Source organism: Venturia canescens, chromosome 4 (genome assembly GCF_019457755.1).
Source record: "Venturia canescens isolate UGA chromosome 4, ASM1945775v1, whole genome shotgun sequence".
NCBI lineage: Eukaryota > Metazoa > Arthropoda > Insecta > Hymenoptera > Ichneumonidae > Venturia > Venturia canescens.
In genome coordinates, this window is record NC_057424.1 from 8,394,287 (window position 1) to 8,418,627 (window position 24,341).

The following is a 24,341-nucleotide window of genomic DNA, read 5'->3' on the forward strand; positions in this document are numbered from 1 at the left end:
CGAGTCCTCCATTCATAACTTGGAAAAGTGGGTTAACACGGACGAAGCGAAGAGTCTAAATCGAGCGAGTGAGATAAAGAGCTGTGAGCATAGCCCATATGGGCTCGAGACCATATCGTAACAACGGAGCAGATACCGGAGAGTTATCTCTCTTGAACTCACGACGAAACCGCGACTACGCAAGCGTGCATCACGAAGGAAATGGACCATGTGTACGTGCCCAGTACATATGTATGTTATATGAGCATATAAATTGCAAACAGTCTACCTATAGGACTCGTTGAATTCCTACCGTGCGAGCGCAACATGCCCTCGCTCGATGTTACGTCGCGCACCGCTCTGCTCTGTGGGCTCGTCTCACGTGCCTATATCATTAAGATAATCGCTGATGGAATGCAAGACTGACCAGGTCGACGAAGTACCGTCGAACGTCTGCTTTGTATACTCCGCTTTTGCAGGAACTTTTACTCGTTGTTATGGTCATGGAAAAAAAACCTAACGAGGTTACGAACGTCAGCCATATGCACGATTATAAAAAACAAATCCGTGATTCTGAAGCGTTAATATGTTTATCTTGGTTCGGTATCTTGCCGGACCGTAATCCGATGTGATCCTTAAAGCGCGCGGTTCGGATCTGCTTCGAGGACTTTTAACGGAAGTAAATCGTTATATTTTCTTCCAAAAAGTGACTTACGTTTTTTGATCATGTTGGCCAGACTCGTTAGAGTTCTCTGACGTACGCATCGATAGATCCACGTTCGGCTCGACGGTCTTGCGAAAGGTTCGGGGATCCGAATATTTATATGAGGAATTTCATTAGGCCAAGAGCTCCCGTAATAATCAATATGCAGATTGGTATTTGTTAGGTTGAGCAACAGGCTGTAAAAAGCCACCTAACTGGGTAGGAAGGATGCTCGAATGATTCCCATCGGCCCTGTGCTACCTTTCACTCTCGCTTTCATAGCCGACATGTGGAAAAAGTATCTGAACGTGACGGAGTAAGAGTGAAAAAGGAGGAGAGAAATAGCGAGAAACGAGTAAACCGAACGCGAGTCACCGCACACGCCTGCTCGGGAGAGGGAGAGAGAACTGACATTGGAAAACTATTGACCGAAAGACTACGCTGAGAGAGAAAGAGAGGGGGAGACGATCCACGTTCAACCCAAATCCCGGTATAGTAGCATAAAGACATAGCATCACGAACGTAACACCGCGTCAACACAATATACGCCTCGCAACGACCGAACTGCTTGAATAAGGGCGACGTGAAAGTACGGAAAAACGAAGGTGGCGGAGACGCTGCTGGTAATCCGATAAACATTCAGCACGTATGTTCTCATTCTTGATGAACCTTGAAAACGATGCGAAGCACAAGGAATAACAAAATACTGAAGATGCACATTCACGTTTACCTCGAACTTGATAAACCTCAACGAGTCCGTCACTCGTTTTTTCTGCTCGACAATTCTTGGACTCTCAGTCAAATAGCTAAAGTGACGAGAGTAATAGCGCGACTGCATCTAGCCCGAAATTGTTGAAATTTCGAGGAAAACCAAGATTTTTCGTTCGCGAACAAGATTTTTCAGGCCCCCGTCAACAGGAGAAATAAGTGAACTCTGCAAGTTTAATATTTAATAATTCTTATACATAGTGATTTTTTTTTGAAGCGACGACTCGATGAAAATTAATGTGTGTGATGCCAAAATGAATATAACGGTAAACATGTGTACCGAAATATTATCGTACAAGGGCGAATGAAATTCTGCTATGCACCATAGTCAATTTCTAAATATTTTGGTGGATCATCGATCTTCGTGTTCGAGCTCCTCAAATTTTACGATCTCCAACTGTAAATTTCGATTATGGAAATCATCGAGTCAACATAAATTTTAATAAAATATTTCTTCGGTGAGCTACGTATGAAAAAACAGCACAGTTTTTGTCAGAGCAAAATACGCAATTAAAAAGTTTTAATTAGGAATTTACCTGTAAATTATAACGTTTTTGGTAAAAACCTCCAGAATGAGCGAATAGAACACTATGGTGGCGTAGTAATTTTAACAATTTTTTTCTCTCCGTGTAAATATTCAAGCGCGAATGAAATTTTGCTATGTACAGTAAATTTTCAAACGTTTCGGCGGATCAGCAATATTTGTATTCGAGCTCTTGGAATTTCACTGTGCGCTCAACTGTGAAATAAGCAATTGAGAAATTTTAATTTAAAAACAACGCGAAAACTACAACGTTTTTGGTAAAAACCTCCAAAATGGCCGATGTAGAACCTTAACACTACCTCGGCATGGAAATTCTTACCATCTTTTTCTCTGCTGCGTGGGCGAAAAGCACGCTAGCACATTCGTTCCCTAGCTCTTGTAACTGTCGTTCCAACTGAGTGTGCAACTTTTGTTGCATGTGCCCAGAAGACTTTATTAACCGCAACAAAAATGTTCACTGATATATTCATACAACGACACGTTACGACACTTCCATTTATCGAGTATCAACGATCGTTATGTATCGAGCGTGTTTGCTTTGACGATAAGAGACACTTTTCACTACGCAAATTACCGATTCACGTATTTTCCAACACAACCTGTCATCACACACGAGTATGATAATCATTTTTCACGCTAACGAGTTCATCCTCTCGTTCATTGAGCGTCGATCACACTCCACTATACAGCCATCGATACATCCAAGTGCGCGGTTTACGTAGGGAGCAGAGTGAGGAAAGGAGCGGCTACTTTGTAAAGCGATAAGCCATGAATGAGTTGCACGTGTATACGTCGCGATCGACGATCGGAATCATCGACCGCTGTCGGTTGAACAGCCGCCAAGGCTGTTTTGTCCGTATAATATAGTTTTATGTATGTATACACACGTTTGGTGATGAAAGGGAAACCTGCTGCGGTGACATAAATAACGTTCGCGTAATACTTATTCCATCTATAAATACCTTCCGCACTGAATACTCTATTCTTATCTTTCCGCGCGATTAACACTCGCATTTACATTAGTGGACATTGAATTCACTAATTTCATAATTTCCGAGGTCATCGGGGTTCGTTTGTGTAGGGGAACTCGAGAAACTTGAATAAATCTTCTGCGGCAAACGTTAGTTGGCGAACTGGATTTAAAAGTGTGTTTTGAAGTTGAGAAAATTTTGAGATTTGTATTTGTCATAGTGTCAAAAAATCATCAACATTTCGAAATCGACTTTCCAAAGCGTCACGGCTAATTACGTGGTGCGAAGAATGCGCGTCCGAGGCGCGTCTGCAATCGAGTTCCAAGAAAGAGAAGGAATAATTAACGACAATTTGTGTCTGAGAGAAAGTTGGTACAGATATGGTCGCGTGCCAGGACGTTCACCCGGGGCGAGATTCGTCGATTAGCTGTGACATTGTACGCACGACGAAATAATTATGCAGTATCAAAGCCACTTGAGCGTGTTAGTGGACTCGCAGGCGAGCGAGGGCTGTCGTGTGTTGGTCTGTTTAAAAATTCAATCGAAACAAAGCCAAACGTTGCTGGTCCATTCACGCTTCTCGAATACAGCCAATGATATAGACACAGTTTGTGCGAGTTTATCTCTTTCTCTCCTTTACGTCACACTAAAAGCACGATCTTTTTATCGTAAACAGCGGGCTGATTAATAATTCATGAAGGAACGTCGCCGGCGAACATCGACCGTTGATTGATGCGCTGTCTGCTGCTGCTGCTGCTGCTGTCTATACACGTATATGGGTATGCGTCAGCGCTGCTTAAATTTTCATGGTATGCATCGCTGATCTATACACATTTATTAGAATTATGTAGACGTTCTGGCACACGACTCAAACGCTCCGGTGTATACAAATTCTTCGAGATTCGAAAGATATTCTCTTGTGTACGTGGAACAGCTATCTCTCAAATCTCGGATAATGTTTATGTAGCGAAGCCTCGTTGAGTCGTGTGCCAGGATGTCTACACGGTTTTAATAAATACACGTATAGATCAGCTGTACAATGGCACGATGATCCGCGTGCCGTCGACCGACAACTGCGTGATCGAGGTTCGGCTAGGTCATGGTCGTTATCGCATTATGACGACGATCGAACTTTTGAACGATAAAAAAGTTGAATTTCAACGGAGTCAGCGAAGTCACGTGTATACTTATTCTCGCGTTCCGAGTTGAGTACACTGTCGAATAAATCCTCTTGTCACGAGTCGCATTGTTTTCGTTTGCTTTCATTGACTGTTTTTTCTTTTTTTCTTTTTTTTTTTTATTCGTTACTTAAATTTCATCCACGTTTCTCACGTACGCGCATTTTCTTCGAGCGCTGTTCCAAAGTTTAGTTTCGACGGCGCTTCTTTATACTTCCTCGGTCATTTATGCATTGTAATATTTCCGGTTTGACCAGCGCCCGAGACACCGTATACGCTCCGTTTGATAATCCAAATCGTCGTCATACTCGCGTTCTTTACCAACGCCCGTGAGACAATTTATGAATGAAAAAAGCTTCTCTGATGCATTAACGCTGCGGTAGCCAATGTGCTCGAAGCGTTCATTTTGCCGTCGCACAAATACATGCATGCCCACAACTATCAACGGCGCGGTGATCGACCGATTAAACTTTGCTCTCACTGACCTGCCCCATATCGGTTAACGGCGCCGAACCAGCACACCTAAAGGCACCGTAATAAACCCTATTGCCGCTTTTGTCTCTCCCTTTTGCTCTCTTGCTCTCTCCTCGCTATAGTAAGCACGTCAAAGCTCCTCTCGTTCGCGTCACCGTCGCCTCTAACCCATTCATCCCGTCTACCTTCGCGCGTTCGTTCTGGGTTATCGACATTTTACGCAGAACGTTTCATCGTTTATTTCCCACTTTTCTGACGATTTTATACTTGATGCGAATACTCCCCGTCCCTTCCGAACTTAACACACACGCTTTCAAACGTTCGTTTTCTTTCCTCAACTTTCTTCCTCCACATCGAGAGCTGCAGCTGCTTATCGTCTAGAGCAACGAATCGCTCGAAATTTCCGAGAAGCTGTAATAAATTCATTGCGTCGGTATAAGGCTGCTATATAAGCGGCGTCGGTCAACGAATTTGATCCAGAAACGTCGTATAGCTAATTTGATTTCACTATGAAAAAGTGGTTGAAACTAATACGATCGACGTCCATTTTCAGTCACTGTTAAAACTGACCTTAATGATTTTGAAGTTTCTGCAAAAATCGTCACTCTTCTGTTTCGCAAGATTTTTGACGAGAAACGGAGATAAAATAAAACATTTTACGAATACATCTGACAAGATCTGTGGCGAAAGAGGACGGAAAAGATCCAGCACTGAGAACAGCCGGAGGAAAGTCCTCGATGCAATCGAGGTGTAATCGCCCAGCTTGAAAAAGTAAGGTCAAGCATCTACCAGTTGCTCTACTGTGTGCCTCATTGAAGATCATACTGGATAAGAGACTTACGACGATTAAGAGGCAGCGGAGGGAATTGCGGTCGTAGCAGGGTGAAAGGATGTCTGTGACCCAGATTACTATTTTTTTGCCCATTGAGAAGCTATTCCCTTTTCTTCAGACTCATTTACTACACCAAAAAAATGTGTTCCTCATGGATAACTCGACCGCCACACGTATTGGATGCGTCCCAAGATACTCAATCAGATCTCATCCACTGATGGAAGTGTCTTCAAACGTATATAGGACTCTCATGAAGAGTAAGTCGTTTACACCGATATATAATAATCTAAGAAGATGAAGGGGTATATATCGAGAGAATAAGGATTCGAAAAGAGGGATCGTGTCAAAGGGCGCGAGGAAGCGGGAGCCGCGGAGGTTCTCGACGAAGGACCTGTTGCTGCCGCAAGAACCATTATACAGCCATCCTCTGCGGGTTGCTCTCACTCTCTGTATCCAGCATTCGGTGTATGTCCACGCGGCAGTTAGAAACGGTCGGTCGTAACGGTGGAGGTTGTGTGCGTAAAAGCTCTTGGAGGGGCTTGGATTGTACGAGCGTCGGTGCTCACAGGAAACTCAGTTACGTGGGTTGAGTAGGAAGGAAGAGAGCGAAGAGAATGCGAGAGAAGCTCGAAGAGGAGAGGCGGAGAGAGTACAACGTAAGTATATCCATGCTTTGGTAATTCAGATTTAATGCGAGCAAGTGTCGGGGATGCGCGAGGGAGAAAGAGAAAGAGCAGGATAGGGAGTTTGAGAGTCTGTTGCTCATGACGGCGCAGACAATAGGGTCACTAGGGTGTTTCGTGCCAAGTTTCTATCCTGCGTGTACGTGTGTTTATGTGAGTGGGTGCGCGGGACTCGCTGTTGGTTCCTGCTATGCCGCGCGCTACCGTGGCGTTAAACCACGAGGCCGGACAAGTTTAGACCGACGACACGCGTGCGAACCGGTGCCTCCGGGAGTGAGACCAACTCCGCGGAGTGCAAATATATTTATATGTGTCTATACGTATGTCAAACGTCCCCTTTTCCCCCGTTTTTCACTCTTTCTCTCTCGCCCCCGCGCGTACTAACCTCCTTTTTCCATCTCCCCGTTTATGTGCACAGACTCGAAAGAGGAAGTGAGCCGAGGCGTGCGAGAATTCGCGGATACACGCGGAAATGGGTTTATAAACGCGTATATTTTGATATGCCTCCGGTGTCGATAGTGCTCGCGCGTCCCACGGATATAATCGACGAGTCAACGGATTGTCGTTGTGTATGAATTATCTCCGCGATCATTCACCGAGAGCGGGAGAATTATCGGGAAGATCGTATCAAGAAACGTTCATTTCCGTTTGAACGTTCGCTGAAAGATCCCCCGCGACCTTGAATCCCGCGCGCGCGCGCACGCGCGCGCGGTGTTGTGAATGGAAATCTGCATCCCGAACCGGGTAGTGCGAATAATCGCTCCCTGGGATCTCGAGTCACGTAGGCGAGATAGGAGAACCACCAAAAAGATAAAAAGACGGATAAACGTTGCGCGCGCCTGGAAATTGACGGGCAAAGGCCAACGTCATTATGATCGTATCGAATATAAACGTTCACTCATGCAGGAGCTCGCGTGCTAATTGAGCAGTGAAAATCTATGATTCTTACGCGTAATTGATTTCAGAGCGAAAGTTTCAGACGTTTTTTTCCCCCCGTAGACTGTGCTCGCTCCAATGACCGAGGGATTCCGAGAGTCGCGGTTATTGAGCTAAAAATAGAAAAACAATTCGCTGAAGTGGATGATGTTTACATGCGGCTATAAGATAATTATGTGAAACAAGTGATTACGAGATCGATGGTAAAAAAAAAGTTTATTGTTAGACGTATTTGAAAAGTTCATACTCCGATAGACCTGTGTGACGAGTCAATATACAAAGTTCATGAAAACCATTAACAGGTCAATTGAAGATGTAAGGCTCGACACGTGTTGCATTCGCTCTATTTATCCACGCGCCAGTACAGCGATGCAGCCACGAGGAAATCTTACGTAACGTGTGCCATTGAACTCATCGTATATATTAGACAGGCACGTAGCACCGCGGCGGCTCATATGCATGCACGTGTCTGTATACACACCAGAGAAAACAGCTGATCGTTGACTGGGTGATTCATCGTGAGAGTCGGGGGTGAATTTTCATGGTTGGAAAAAGGTGAATCTCCGGGAAAGATCGAGCGCCGGTAAAAAACGCCCGGATATGTAGATTTTTATGTACGTAAATGTATGTATGTAAATGTTGGTGGATAAATCTTACTGGCCCGTAAAAGAGACGCTTCGGTATGCGCACGATTGATGTACGTATATCGTGCGCTACGTCCCCGACCTCCTTCAACTCGGACGTATATATGAGAAAGACAGTGGAAGGGGAAGATGTGCCGGTGCATCAATCCGGTACGCGCATCGAATTCAATGCCATCCCTTGCTTGCACGCTGGCATCCACGCTTCGACGCGACACCCACATACGCGTATACATATACGGAGAATAGAGAAAGGGTTTATGTAGAGAAAGAGGAGAAAAAAGGAGGGTGGGACCAGCCGGAAGAGCAGGAGGAGGTCGAGGCCCTCCAACCCCGCTTTCCCTTTCGTTCACCAACACTAACTCTCTCCCCCTCTTTTTCATATGCCACACATATTCGCATATATATTCACATACCTCTCTTTCCTCTTTTTCCCTCAACCTTACATCCTTTTTCGTGCTGCACTCGCTTTAAGTACGAGCACTTCCATTCAAAATATTCTGCAACTGACTCTGATGCACGGCGTCATTTCGGGCGTATAAATCAGCGAAAATCCGGGAATTCGTGGAGAACTTTCGCGCAAGAACTTTCGAGGAGAATCGCTTGCCAGCTGCGGATTCAGAGTTATTCGCGAATCGTCAACCCCCCGCTAATGAGAACGAACGCGCGGACAGAGAATGCAACAACTTTGTCCAATCTTCATATCCGCGCAGTAGAACGTTCATCGCATAATCATAAATCCCAATCGCATACTGATATTTTTCGGAAGCACATCTTTTCGAGATGAAAAAATGGTCAGATCGCTTTTCTGTGCTTTTTAGAATTTCACATCATCCCCGGCGCGTCTTGAACGGTTTTACAAGCTCGCGAATCTTCTTCTGCAGATACGTATGAAATCTTTCAATATAATCGAAGATCACGGGTGACATCTGGCGCGACCTATATACCTGGAGCAATGACAGGATACCGGGTGAAATAAAAAAAATGTATGCATGAAATAATATAATATACGAGCGAAACATATGTGTGCGTGCGGGCGGGAGGGGGTGACGTACGTTCCCGGGGAAGAGGTGCGATCGTAAAAATATCGCTGAAGCATGACATTCCAGCTTTACGTAACAACCTGTTGCTCGCTGCCTCTTTCTGTGGCCCTTCTCACACTTTCATTCGCACGCGCACACGTGTGTGTCCTGTGTACGATAGATGTAACGATCCCTTTATTCCCCTTGGGGCCTCCATTTGTGCAACCGCAGTTCATTAGCCACTTTCGGGAATGCCGAGTCTTCCCTCTCGCACAGAGACTTTCGCTAATTATTCAATTTCCCCAACAGGACCCGACGTAAACATTTTGCAGGCTGCCAAAGTTCAATTCCGACGAATATGCTTAAGCCGTTGACGAAGCAACTTTGAAAAACACAACGAAAGAGCGCAGGTCAAGCCTTTTGCCGGCACTGAAATCAGTCCGCGGATCATGAGGTCGCCGCGTCTCGACGTCATTCGTAACGGATGACAATATTCTACGATCATCCGCTTCCACCTGATCTCCAGCGTGGTGGAAATGCTGACAATACGAATATGCTCTTAAGAAGGATCGGATGAAACTGTAATCTCCACAAGAAAGTGGCTATTGACAATCCCATTGAGAAAGTGTAAGTTGAAGAAAGAGAGAGAGAGAAGGAGGGAGACGGCAATCGAAGAGAAGATGAGAGAACGTCAAGACAAAGTTTTCAGAAGACATCTGTACAAAACCGGTACTGGTGGTCACAGTGGTCTCAGCCAGACTTGCCCGGTGCTCGCGACCTTGAGCTTGTACACACACACATATATATGTATGGTATATAAATGGCAAATACTATTACGTCGAACAAGTACCTGTATCTAGTTCGAGGTCGGTGGCGTCGTAACCTACATACAGAAGGCGATGCGCGTCCTTACAAGGGTGTCTGGTCTGGGGGGGTGCGGGCGAAAGAGAAGCATAGAAGGAAATGGATAGCCGGGGGCTTGAAGAAAGGTGTAAGGGAGAGTGAGAAGGAGTGTGCTGTGCAACCCCCTCAAGCAAAAGAGAGAGCAGCAGCCTGCAAGGACCGGCCAAGTTTATGAATGGAGTGAAACTTCTACCGTGTTGGCGCGCATAACTGCGAATAATACGCCGAGTTAGGGAGAGAGTGAGAGAACCATTACATGTGTAAGTGTAAGTTAACACGTACAGAAGCGGAGACCCCTGTGGGTAGGCCGGAGCGAGATATTCGAGCGAAAAAAAACGGTACTCCACTTTCAGTGGCATAAAGTTCGAATACGAGCGTGCTTGTACGGGGACGACGCATTGAATATATGAATGTGGATGCACGTGTACTTTACTAATGAATCACCAAATGCGTGTGTACAGCTAAATGGCGCTGCACGTTTTTCACTCTAAACAGCAACGTTCGTGAAAAAATCGTGCTCAATATGAAAAACTCTTTCAACACCAATTCTCGACAGTCGTTGGCTGTGACACATCGATCGGGAACAGAGAGGAAAAGAATTAATGGAAGAAAGGAACATCGGATACAACGACGAATCAGTAGAAAATCAAAGGTAGAATCGGAGATTTTATTTTGTCATGGCTGGATCATCAGTGTCAGTGAGTCTCATCGTTGGTACTAGCCAGAATTTCTTCTGTCCTCAAACAAATTCTCGACCGTCAAATGGAAAATTCGTCAGTTTAGTTTCTTCGGTGTGTCGATCAAATCAGTTCTCCGATCGAGTTCAACCGTGATTTAATCGGTTCAGCGGAAAACGAACAAGAAGGGAAGCACCCGCTTTCACTGAATTTGACACTTTCCAAGAGCAAACTCCTTCTCGTGAATGGTTCGAACTTGGGTTCAACCGGAATGGGAACGCTCATGAAATTATTGCGTGAATATGCTTGCATCGCGCCGCATGCACACGGAATAATATACGCGATGAAGATCGAACGGGAGGAGCGAACAGCGGTAAATTTCTAGGAAGTGATAAGGGTGGAAAATAGATAGAGAGAGAAAGAGAAATAGAAAGTTGGATCCGACGTAGCAGAGGACAATAGCCCGCAAACGACCAACACCGAAACAACGGGGCTGAAATCCGGGTGAGAATAACGGAATAAGCAACAGGTACAACGTGAACGTAATGCTACACCGTATACATGCTTGGCGTGATAACTTACGTAAAACGCGGGAAAGAGCGAGCCCTCCGATCGCAGTTCATGTGTTTCTCAAAGACAAAAGAAATCAACCGGCTTCTCCTCAACATTCCGACTTCACTTGTCTTGTCACCTGCTGATCATGAGATCTCGTCACTAATTGGCAAAACAATCATCGAGCATCCATGCAAACAAAAAGATGCAGCTGGAGAGGCCGAAGCTGAGGCTCCAGAAATAACGAGTAACACGTAATATACCAGCTCGAAAACGATACTTTTGGTCAGAGCTGTGCATCGATGGAAACATCACAATAATTGTATGATACAAATCAAGCATGCTCTTGTGGGTTGGTACACGGAATACATTTATACATCGAAGCTTCGTTGGCTCTCCCACCATTCGTTCGTAGCGCATGGTGTACTGTTATGCGATGGCATGCGTGACGCAACGGGAAAACGAGCTCTTAACTGAGCTTGAGTTGCCCGCAGGTAATCGAAGTCATAAACGAACGTCACATCGCGGACGTGCCACTTATTCGCTTGTTTGAGTAAAAATCATTGTATGATAAATATAGGAAAAGCTGGATAACGTTTCGTAATGTGTATTAGATGACGAGATCTGCATAAACTTTGATCAATAATCATTAGTGCATCGAAATCTTTGATCGAAGCGTCCTCATTTCGCGTTCTTCACTTTCGATCAACATCCGTTCCAGCGCATCGAGAGGAGTCGAGTTCTGACGAACCGAGAAGCCTCAACCCTCTTCGCAAACAATGAAAAAACGTCGTAACTTCCACGAGCCTCGTTCACTTTGAGCGTGCGAGTCTGCTCGCAGTCCAGAGAACTTCAGGACCCAACGCAACGCCCCTGCGGATTACTAACTATTACATCGAGGAACACGTAACTCTCTTATTGCACGAGAATAACGTGTGCGCGAATGGATATGTAAACATGAGGTATAACGGCATGCCGTATTTTATGGACGCAAACAAATAAAATATTGTAATAAATCTAAAGAGTCAAGGAACTTAAATACTTCGAGGAAAGTCATTTTAATATTTACAAAACATCCACTCGTAACTGTTTGATCATTTTTTTCAATCAACGGCCACAAATGTTGAAACAGTTACTCGTGTTTTCCATAACTTCCCACGGATCTCAATTTCACAATTTTATCCCTTCCTAGAAGCTTATCTGACAAAGAAATATGCTTCAGAATATGACAGCTACCAGGGCAAAACATCGATCAGAGTCAGTTCAAACCCCTGCTATCGATCTAATAATTGTGTCGCAATAATGAAGGCATCTAAAGGTAAAAGAAAAGAATCGACATGGAAGGAGCCTTTCAGAGTTCAAATGCCCTGTCGTAATACTCTCGTATAGGTAAAGTGCAACCGCTGCAATAGTTGTGAGTTTTGATGAAAACAACTCTGCTGTTGAATGGGGCATTGTGGGAAGAGCACCTGCAGAAACGCTTCGAGTATCAAGTAGAGTGGTGCCTTAATACAATGGTTGATTTTAATTTGCGGTTAAGGAGAGAACTTGAGGATTCTGGGTTTGTATATATCTGTTAATTTCTATTTATTGCACAAGCATGTTATTACATCATGATTTTGGTTAATTCCTAACTTATTGAACAAATTCGTATTTAGATCTCACGACCAATATTTCTTTAATATACTGGGCGACTGCTGGTTTCGTTACTTGATTGCCCCAATTTGTATGTTTGTGGTTAAACGATGGCTGTTTTTATGAAAATGTTGTTGATCGTAATTTTAAGGGAAAGTTCGTTGAATTTTTCTTCAATTTCCACGAGAGATGACTACGCCTGGAGCCTGAGGCGAGTGGCGAGCTTTTTCTTCAGAAACGTAGGTGCTCGGAGAGCCCCGCGTGTGTTCTGGCACAGCTGTCGCTGGCACGAAACCAGCAGTGACAGCAAAAGCGAAAGCGCAACGGCGAACGACGAATAAAACTTGAAACATCCACTGCGTTTGTCGGTTGATCATTTTCTTCGCTTCAAAAATCGACCTGCTGTCTCAGAGATGAGAACATAACTCGAGCACTATTCAGCTGAAACGCCAATCGTATAAATAATTAAACCGTCCGTGGTTTACTGATCCACGAGTTTTCCATTTTCTCGCGAAAGTCGAGATGTTTTAGAACGTAACGAGAAATTGTAAAACATTTGGAGACGCATATTCGCGGCGACCAACCACAATTCGCAGTTCTAAAAAAGTACGTTTTATTGAGTCAAAGCTTGGCACGTGGGTCGAGTTGTAAATCTCGACTGTTAAACAACGTTTTCGTCGCGCAATAAAATCGAACTTAACATTGTACAGGCAACCAAAATAATTTCATATACACGGCTCTGAATTTCGAAGTTTCGTTTCGGCTTCGTACAATTTATAACAGCTGAAAAGATAATATAGACCTGAATAAACTTTCACGAATTGTCTTTCGGACGGTGTACATCGTATAAATAGAAGATTCGAATCGCCCTAAAAAGTTGCTGCACCGTTGTCAGAATCCCAATCGCGTTTTAATCTCACGTTTAAGCAAACGATTAAAGTAATATATACGTCACAGTGAACATTCTTAGCGCTGGATCGTTCGATTTTGAGACAACCGCGTTGTTTAGTCCCCACTTTTCAGCAATCAATCTTGATCACATTTATTCTTTATTCGTCTTTAAAATTTATCATAAATTATTTCCCTCAACGTGAGCTATCTTTCCTAAAATGTATTTGTGCATTCGTCCACCGTTATCTGAGCCTCCTGCAGGATCGTGATCACGAGGCTCGTGTCGTTATAGCGGGACGTTTGTACGGCGAGTCTCGCAATGCGCTCTCTTCTTCTCTCGGGTGAAACACGTTAGCGCGACGTTAGTGAAATCGCGGTCGGTAAAGTTTACCTCGCCGAACGATGCATACACGAGACCACGTCGAGAGGAATAGGCAGATAGTGTTAGTACAGTAGTAGACTGCGCCGCGTTCGAACGTCGCCAATTCTCGCTCTTCTTCTACTAACAGAGTGAACGATATGAAAGAGAGAAGATTGTCCCTTCGACAAACGCCGCTGATGTATCGCCGATACTGCAGTTACCTTCTATTCTCAATATCCAATCATGTTTTTTCCTCCTGCACCTGACGTTGCAGCAGAGCAGCTCAAATAATCCAGAGTTTTCGGTGATCGAATCTCTTCTCAAAATTTATTTGCGAACTATTTTCTGGTTCTGATGGGCTTCGCGAATGATTCATCAGGCGGCAACTCGCTTCGAGATTCCAAACAGAAAATTGTAGTCCTCGAAACGAAACCGTTCGTGGTTTAATTTAATGGAAAATCGAGTTTTCAAATCGCACGCGGAGAATGTTGACGTAGAATAAAAAATGAATAGAATTTTTCAATTTTGATGGTGTTCCATTAAACCCAGCGCACAGTTTTTCGAGTTCTTTGTAATTGTGTGATCGTCCCATCTTTCGTTGACACTCTAACTGTTGTGAGATATTTTGTTGTCCCTTTTTACAGAGTAAGGTTGTCATGGCTTTTCCGCGATTCCGATTGGTTCTTGAACACGACCATCGTGGGGCTAAATTCATTCGGAAAAAACAACGCTCATTCGTCCCGTCAAAATGACAGCTTGGAATTGAAACCATCTTTGACATTTCGTCGATACCGTTTTGCTCGACTCGATTTCTCGAAAATTCTTCGAACTGGACGCTCTTTCAATAGTTATTAATGAGTTAAATTATTAAATGTAAATGAATCCTGGTAAAAATAAATAAAAAGTTACGCTACGCAAGAAGATGCCGCGCGCTGAGCGCGCCTGTGCGACTCACCTAGTATTTTGTCAATTTAACGAATTTTCCTTCCCTGATGTATGCAATGTTGACTAATAAACTTCAAAATTGTCCGGATGATAAAATATTCCCAAACGTCCGCGGCGCCAAGCCAGCTAACTTCGTTGAATAACTTGCTCAGGTGAATGAAATTTCTATCATTATTGAAGTTATTGATCGTGAGGATAAACATAAAGTGTTTATAGTAAGTTTTTGGTAAAATAGAGCTTTTATATCGCTGTTACCAAAATTTGACAGTGCTTTCTTACAAAAGTCCTTCACTTTGCTCGACTCCTTCAGTTGCTACTGACTTTTTGTATTAAAAATTGGAAATCGGTTAGATATTAAAAACTGAAAGATTTTCGCACTTTGAAACACCTAATTTAAATTTTCAAAAATGTTTCATAGCTCAATAATACTTAAATTTTAAAAGTTTTTGTATGATTCCGGTTCAGACGATAGCGACTGCTTTATAAATCAAAACGCTCTTTGGTTTTTTCATCTCAGATAAACCGATCCCTCAGAATCGTGGAGACCATGGAGAGACATTTGGGTTCTTGTGGAGTAGTTTTACACCGACTTAACCCGAGATATCGGAGTTAAAAAATTCTATCATAGAGTTGAAATACCAAAAAATAAACCCTTTAAGTTTCAAAAGTCTATATTTTTTTCCTCGTCGCAAAAAAAATTGTGAAAAAACCCAAAAAATCCTGCTGCCACACGGGCTAACCCCCTTAAAAAGCGTCATATTCGAGTATATATAAAAGTGCACTGGAGCTCGCGTGGCCTTTGTTTCAATAGTTGGTGTCGAACCACAACCGCAGCGCCGTTGCTACGATAAAAAGCGACGCGAAAATCTGAAAATGGTAGGAAAAGCAAAATGAGGTAACTCCGCGTGTTTCGATGAGCACCAGCTTTTCAAGAGTTCAAACTATTCCGCAGGAACGTGAGACCGTATCGCGGTTTATTTCATTCTCCAAGAGCACAAAGTAATTTGCGTACAGAGACAATTTTTCGCTAATTTCACAACTCACCCCTATCCCATTTTTGGTATATTTTGTTCATGGAATTTAATTAAGTGATACATGGAATTTTACAAAGTTTTCATCGCCTCAGCTCGGTCAACGTTCAGTGGATTCGACCATGCTCCACTCGCAGTTTTCCTATTCACTAGCCGTTATTTTCATAGCCGTTGCACGGTATCTCACCGTTTTTCAGCGTACCGGTCAATCGTTTCCGCCGTTTATATTTTTGTATTTTCAAAATCGAAGTAGGGCGAACAATCGTTTTGTCATGAAGAAAACAAATCGTAATACTTTGCTCAAGAGTTTCTCTTTCGTGTAAACAACAGTTTTGCAAAAATTATTTCTTTCACGTTACAGACGCGCTCGTATTTCTCGCAACAACTTCAACAAACGTTTTGCTTTGTACTGAGAAAAAAAATGAATGGCGAGTGAGAGATTGCATGTTGATTGGACAGTTTCTAAGGTTAACAAAACTAGGTATTCGTTCATTAGGAGAAGTTGGATGTAACAACAGGGATGTGTGAAATATCTGTAGCGCAATTTTGCGGCAGGTAAACAAACGTTGATGTAAAGCATATCTTGAGTCGCGGTAGTGACTCGGAACCAGTACACTTATGAAAGCGAGTTATTCGTTGCCAGAAACTCTTCTATCGCGTTTCCAACAGTTTTTGAAATTCGTTTTTTTAATAATAATAAAAAAAAATAATTACAGTAATTTAGAGGATATTGCAAGTTCACGTTATAAATTTTTCATCAAAATTCGTTTAATTTCATCAAATAGTAGAATGAAAAAATATCCAAATTCCACTGGCAGCACCTCTAAAAAATTTGTCAGGTGATTCAAATTTTGAGAAAATAATATTTTCATTATATGCTAACATATCAACCTGCGAAACAAAGCGAATCGTTTATTATCTCCAGACCTTTACGAAAAATGGAAAAAAAAAACTTTAGAAAAACCATTGGGACGACCTCTAGACGTTTTTCCTCCAAGCTCAAATTTTGAGAGAATCAACTCTTGATTGAGTGCTTACTTTTGTTGCTGCGACACCGAACTATGAATCTTTTTCATCGTGGTTTTTTACTAAGAAAGAAAAAAAATGTTAACGTCGTTGGCACCACCTCGAGAAATTTTTTTAGACAATCCAAATTTTGAGAGAATTACTTTTCCATTATGTATCAACATAACCACTTGCGACTTTGAGAAAAAAAATATATTTTTTTTTCAATCACTCTATTTTATATATGTCCGTGGATTCTTATAAATTTTTCTTCTGTCTGATATTTCTATACGATAAATAATGACGAATGATAACTACAAACATCGTGATGTGAGAGCTTATCCAACGAAAGAAAATTTGAATCGACTTCCGTATTACAGGATCAGATACGACTTACTAAAAGTACGCTGCATTTTCCGAAAAGAATATTTTAAACTCAAATTTCGGATTGAATTGTTTTTCCTACTTGTGCTTCACATTTTATTACTTTTTTGTTAACAAATTATTTAAAATAAAACGCATTCTTCTCGTTTTGTCTATAAATCCAAAACTAATGGAGCTATGAAAATGAATGCAAAAAACAAAATGTAGAGCATAAAAATACGGACAGAATGAGCGCTGAAACGTCCCAGTGGATTAATTATTATTATAAGAGAAAGTCTAAAAATCGAAAAAAAATCGCCTTCTTTTTAAAAAAACCTATTTCGTCACCAATTTTGAAATTACAACGGCCATTCTTTGCCAGATAGTAGACATCAATAGATATTTCCTGTGTGAGAAATTCAGACGCTGTCGAACGATTAGCTTTTATGTAATTGCAATCAAAAGTTTCGAATGCCATATTTTGCAGCGAGGCTGAATGCTCCAGAAGTTGTTTGATTTCAGACAACATGTATACGTGTGGCATTTTAACTCTTAATTCCAATCACATTTTAAAGATTCTTAGGGATTGCAAAATTATGATTATTCATTGGCATAACTGCGTCAAACGATTGTTCTCGTGAACTTGTGTGTTCTCTGAAAAACGATTTTTTTTATTTTGAATTTAAACGAAGTAAGACAAGTAAAACGATTCAGAGAATTTTGTGCGCGATTTCGCTGACAATTTTATTTTCGATTTTGACTTCTTTTTGTTAAATTATTTGTTAAATTAGCGTTCAGCAAAAATCTGCTATAATGCTGATATTCCACCTTCCTTGATACTGACTCTTCATTTCAAGTCCTTCTTCATTGTTTAGATAAATATCGTTGAAGCAAGAGAGAAATTGAGAGAAAACATAGTAAGAGCGTGAAAAAATCCGCTGCACATGTCATTCGGAGAAAAAAGAATGCGTTACAAAAGAAGAACGAAGTAAAGTCAATGAAGTTCTTTTCCAACTTTTCCAACAAATCCTTTAGGATTTAAATCGATTCACGGGAGAAATAAACAATTTGAACTCTCAAAAAAAATGTAAATATAATTTAATTGGAGATTAATGGATACGATCCGTCTTATGACACGAGCAAAAAACTTCTTCTTTCTTTTTTTTCATCCCCGATCAAAAAGAAGACTAACGCCATCGATAGATCGATCGCTGATCAAACCTCTCCCACATACATGATCAAGATCAACTGCCTCCTAATTCGGGTCTAGTCGAAATCTATTTAAAAAACCTGCATAATCTAGTTCGAAAATAAAAAACCAATTTTTTTATTTTCACGCATTTTCAATGGTTTCTGCAACTTACCCAGGGTTTTAAGGGGACATATGAAGAGTAACGTAAGGAATTCGAAGTCAACGCCTCAAAATGTACAACGAGCATACTTGATTTTTTAATATTTTCACGATTTTTTACAATCTAGTCAAAATTTTAGAAAAATACGTATTTTGGCCAATCTGACCCCGGATTTGGGTTGAGCCCGTCAAAATGCGTCGAATACTGAAGTATATGATACAAGAACGCCAGCTTTTTTTGTTTATGATTTTTTCCGTTGGTAAATATTTCTCCTAAGATTTTTTTATTTCAATTTGTTTTCGCAATTTTAGTAAACGTCATTTTTTTCTCAGAACGATTTTCCCTACGTTATATTGAAACAATTTTTGGAGAGGACTATTGTGCAGAGAGCAATTGAAGTCGGGTTTTACTGGAATCGCTTACCAAAAGGCATAAATGTACTTGTCTCTAGTTTTTTCATAGCTTCATGCTCTATTTTTTAATAAACTTTTGTATCAGAACCATTCATTTTGATGAGAGAGATTATTGTTTCTCGATAATAAGCCAACGTCCGTGATCATCGCCAGAACCAGCAAAATTTGTGTTTAATATGAAATCTAATTATGTTAAACGATGAAAAGGATCTTTTTATTGAAGAAGAATCAGTCGCTTTCTCAGCAATCTCTTTTAATTTCAGTACTCTTTAACTAATTAAGAAAAGTTAATCATTCCTTTATAAAGTTTCGATTCATTTGTTCCTTACCTGTGACGTCTTTTTTTTATATCCCTGTCAATTTTAATTTATTTTAAGGTAACTCCTGTACTGCATGCTAGTCAAATGAGTGCTAAATTTTCAAAACGCTTTTAGACCAAGTTCAACGTACCGATTAAACTTATTGTTAGTAGATATGTATTGAAGCATATTTTATTAACGTGAAAAAATTATAAAACGATAGTTTTGCAAAACTATCAACTGATAGATGCAAATTTCCACGATGACACATTTTCACAGGTATTTTTCAAAGAATCATCTGTATTTTTTAGCCGATTTTATTGCACCAAGTCTCATTTTGTTCCTCAACCGATCCTCTACGAATTCACCGCGTAGATTTTCCTTTAAATTCATTCCTTCAGAAATTACGAATGAAGGAGTTTTTTCACTTAATGAACAATTGGCTGCAACAGTGAAACGATCAAGTTAAAAAAAACAACTACATGGTGGATTCATAGAGGACCGGTTGACGAATAAAACGAGACTTGTTGCAATAAAATCGATGAAAAAACGCAGATAATTCTTTGAAAAATACCAGTGAAAATGTGTCAGCGTGGAAATTTGCATTCATCGGTTGATGGTTTTGCAAAACTAGCGTTTTTAATATCTTTACGTGTTAATAAGATATGCTGTAATACAAATCCACTAACAATACATTTAATCGGTACGTTTAAACTTGGTCTAAAAGCGTTTTGAAAATTTATCACTCATTTGACTAGCACATGCAGTACAGGAGTTACCTTAATCGTCGAAAATACTCATTCGAACGATAACAGTAAACAAGATATGATTCAGTTTCCGTATTAAAGTAGAGAAGGGTAGAGAATTTTCGAGAAGAATTAAAGTGTAAAAGGATTCCCGTTATTTCAGTGCGTTCACTATGAGATTTTTGAGAGGGTAAAAGACAATGGTATCGTTCTCTCATCCATACATTCAGCGACCTCTCGGAGGTGGTTAAATGTTTGAAGGAAAAAAGTGGATGTTGTTGGTTATGTTTGACACATCGGTGACCCTTTTATAGCGAGATACTTGTCGTAGCGACGACAACGTTCCGCGGCGTTTTCATAGAATCCTGACGAGCTGTGCTCTCGACTCGAGCACATTATCTGCGGTCGATAAGCCTGCTTTCGCGGTTTCTTCTTCCAGTACAAGCAACGAAACGGCCGTTACAGCTTTTCGATTTTTCATCTACGTCATACGTGGATCTGCATACACGCGATGTCATCAGCTGACGAGGAGAACGACGACGAAAACTTGGTAATGCACGTGGGAGCTGAAGTATCTCTCCAAATAGAAAACAGTCTTAGCGCGCCGTCTCCGTCACTCCGACGAGACTCTCGGCGGAGGTTTTTTTCTCGAATTTATTGATCCAAGTCGGTTGGATTATTTTTGCTCTGGGAAAAGGTTCTGTAATTTTGATCTAATCGATACGATTCTCGTTCTCGTACGGCACCCGCGATGGAGCGGTTTTTGACAAAAGCCAAGGGCACAAAAATAACGTGTAGGCTCCGGTGTAAATCATTGGACATTTAAAACTCGAGTTTAGCAAAATGGCAAGCCGTTCTCGTACGGTTTATAAACTGGTGAGTCAACTTATATGCTAGCGAAAAAGTCTCGTTGAAGGAGCAACTGCAGCAGAATGTTTTTGCGACCCCGCGTTAGCCGCTTCGTGCGATGCTGATAAAAAGACGTCTATAGATCATTTGAACTGTGAGAAATTTGATGTAACGCCCGGTCACAAGGAGCGATTGAACCGCGGTGGAGCGGAGAGTAGAGCTCGATCGGCAAGTCACATCGATATTAAAACAGCTTTAGCACGCTACATAACCAACTACGTTCCCGCGTGTCGTACGCAATGGCAATAATGGCGTTTCTCTTTCATTCTTGCATTTAGGACAGAGAATCCGCGTTGCAAAACGGAGGACTTGAAATAAAAAGGCGGTCTCGGAACACGCTCGCTGGCTCAGTCCTACTCCGAAGAGAAGAAAAGAGAATGGAAGAGAAAAGAAGAGAAGGAGGCGCGGAGAGCGAGGAGGATTCTTTCTGTTGAACGAACGCGATTGCGTTGCTGCTGAGTCACACCGCGCGCTCCTGCCACGTTGTCGGTTCGCCATCATGCGCCTTCACCGTCCAACAGCCACCGGCACTCGGGCTCGCGGTGTGCTGCGTTGCTCGCCACCACCACAGTGTTGCCAACTCCTTTCGGCGTTCGGTGCGGCGTTGCCGGCTCTCTCGAATCTGCGCCGTCGTGGCACTCCACCGAAGCTCTCCTTTTATTCCACTCCATCCCGGCTGTGCTCCTCTCGCTCTCTCCGTTACGTTCGCTCGACGCCCCTCTTGCTCCCCCCAACGCCAACTGGCAAAAGCTGTCCATCCCCGCCATCCCCACCATCCGGAGAGCTGTCCGAGAGCCGCATAATGAGGAAAAGAGCCAGAGCTATTCGACCCCTCGCATTCGTCTCCAATGCGCACGAGAAAGACGGAGCTCGGCGGAGCCTCGATGCACAGCCAGAGAAAGGGAGCGCCGAGCTCGAGAGAGCGCCGCGTGGATACGTTCAAATTTCATTCCTTCAAGCTCCGCAGCAGCTCAGCTCCGCCGTAAAGACGCAGAGAGAAAACGGAAAGAAATGCTTACAGATATACCAGATTGAAGTCGGTCGGGAGACCAGAGATACCCTGGAATTCGGAGAAAACGTCGGTAATGGAGTTTCACGAGAGATAAACAGCATTCGGAGACGCAAGAAAAGGTACTCTCCCGTGTACAGCTCTCTGCAGCAGCGCATTTAGAGCCTCTCAGCAGGAACACTCACCAACCATCTTCGAGTCTCTTATAGCTACGCGCGGCGAAGATAACCGGAGTAAGGTTACCTACCGAGCGCACAACATGTTTACTTTCTTCGCGCTCATTAATCCCCGCCGTTTTCTCCCCCAATAACCTATCAACTGTTTTTTCCGCTTTTTTACTATTTCAGAGACACCGCTCGAACCTCGTACGGCGCTAGAGTCCTTCGCCAAGTATTCTTCCGATCATTTTTATCATTCAACATTTGAGCCAAACGACTCAGCGACCTTTCTTCCTTCCTACGATGACAAATACCGTTACGCAACGACCCTAATCCCTTCCCTTCAAAACGCTCGCTAACGAACTCCGCCAACGAACCAAGTTGCTCCGCTCCAACGTCCAGCGCCCGGCGCCTTACTGCACCGAGCTCTCCTCGCAGAACTAAAATCGGGGATGGACACGCGCCCGGGGTCAAAAACGGAACGTCGCATGCACTTAATTGGAGAAAAATACTTCACATTATAAACTCGACGCACAGCTAACGGATATGATATTTCGAACAGAGCGGATTTAAAAACACTTTGCCACTTCTAGAACGAGGTCGACTCAACTTACTAGCCAGTTGCGCACAGCCAATGTGCGATTCAAAAAAAAAAAGAGGCTTCGCTGAGACTTCGATCCTCTGATCCGTCGCAACTTCCTGATTATCGAACGAGCCAAGCCTCGTTCGTTGCGGGAGGAATTTTTACAGATAAAAATCAAAGTAAACGGTGTGCGGGCGAAAAAATATTGCGCGCTCGAAATATAAATGTAGGGTGATGCATTATCGATCCGATTCAGCGGATATGCCCGAAAAACTGCAACCGGAAACGGGTTAAATACTCGCTCGAAAAATGGCGAATTGCGCAGCACCTTCGTAGGGCATAAATCCTACTGAGTTTCAATTTTCATCGACATGCATTTCGACCGATTCCCCCGATCAAGAGCTTCTAATTAATTTTCTCTCCCAAATTTCGCTAAGCTCCTGCCCCATCAAGATCGGAATAGGACTGATTGAGCTGTATTGAAACCCTTCGGAAAGCCCCAAAAAGCCATGTTTTTAGGTCTCGATGCTCGTTCATGTGTAAAGCGCTCGTGTATACCGGGCCCGGAAACGTCTGAGGCGTCGAGCTTTCCGGACAGAAGTACCTAAACGCAGATGATCTCGTGAAACGGCGCGGGATCATTGAAGCGGAAAACACAACTTCAAAGATTCGGGCTTTCCCGCCAAAGTCAAATATTTACGGACTCGTGATACGCCTCGTTCCTATCAACGGAATTTGCTGTGCGCACGAAGGTCGGTAAACTCGTCACGATTTCGACGATAGCGATCTGTACGATTCTGGACCCGACTTTTTAGTTACCGTTCATCGGAATTTCCTTTTCCATCGATGTCGATGAGTCGGATTTTCAAAATAGAGTCAACTTTTCTGAGCTGAGTCAACTTTCAATTAATTTATAATACTGGTACTGTACGAGCTCAATTGAAATTTACAAACGCTATGAAATCGCGGTGAAGTATTTTTAGGTTGATGGGAATGGCAATAGCGACATGAGAATTTTCACATTTCGGCAGAAGCTTGACGTTACATTTTTTTTCTAAAAACGAAGCCCAACAAACTCCTCCGAGCATGTACACTTTATAAATACTGTTAAAATTCCAGATCCACATTAAATATTGACTCGCACTGCACAAACTGCGTTTATGCATCGAGCTCTATGACAGAAGTTTAGCAATGAGTGAAGCACATGAAATATTCCGTATCGCTATTACACAGAGCGAAGCGACGCTTACGCGCGCGAAACGTTCACCATACAAATGCACACAGAGAAATTGGTCGAATAATAAACGAAACGGATTCAAAAAGGGATTCGAAAGCTTTACGAAAATTAAAACGAGTGCAAGTTATTTTCATCCCCCCCCCCCATAAAACCCTCGTTATTCATTGTCTTCAGTGAGGGAGAAAAAAATGTCTTGATCATAATAATTTTCGATTCTTTCAACTAAAATAGTAAACTTCTACGAACGAGAAAACATTCCCGAGATCAGACAAAATGATTGGTGCGCGGAGAGAAAAAAATTGTAAAAATTACTATGACACCATAGTGTTAGGGTTCTGTATCGCTAATTTTGGAGGTTTTTACCAAAAACATTGTAATTTCTGACAATGAGTCAATTTCGAGTAAAACTTTTAAATTGCGTATTTTGCTCTGACAAAAACTTTGCTATTTTTTCGTACGTAGCTCACCGAGGAAAGATTATAAAATTTATGTTGACTAGATGATGAACCGTAAAGTAGAATTATTATGCTGTTTTGCTATG

General features: G+C 42.4%; 1 long non-coding RNA gene across 1 annotated transcript; it reads left to right on the forward strand.

The window, feature by feature from the left end:
- The first annotated feature begins 20,516 nt into the window (after positions 1 to 20,516).
- LOC122409527 (uncharacterized) lies at positions 20,517 to 23,914 on the forward strand. Its single transcript, XR_006260718.1, has 2 exons — positions 20,517 to 20,780; positions 21,092 to 23,914. It is a non-coding gene; the product is annotated as an uncharacterized lncRNA (long non-coding RNA).
- Positions 23,915 to 24,341: the final 427 nt, after the last annotated feature.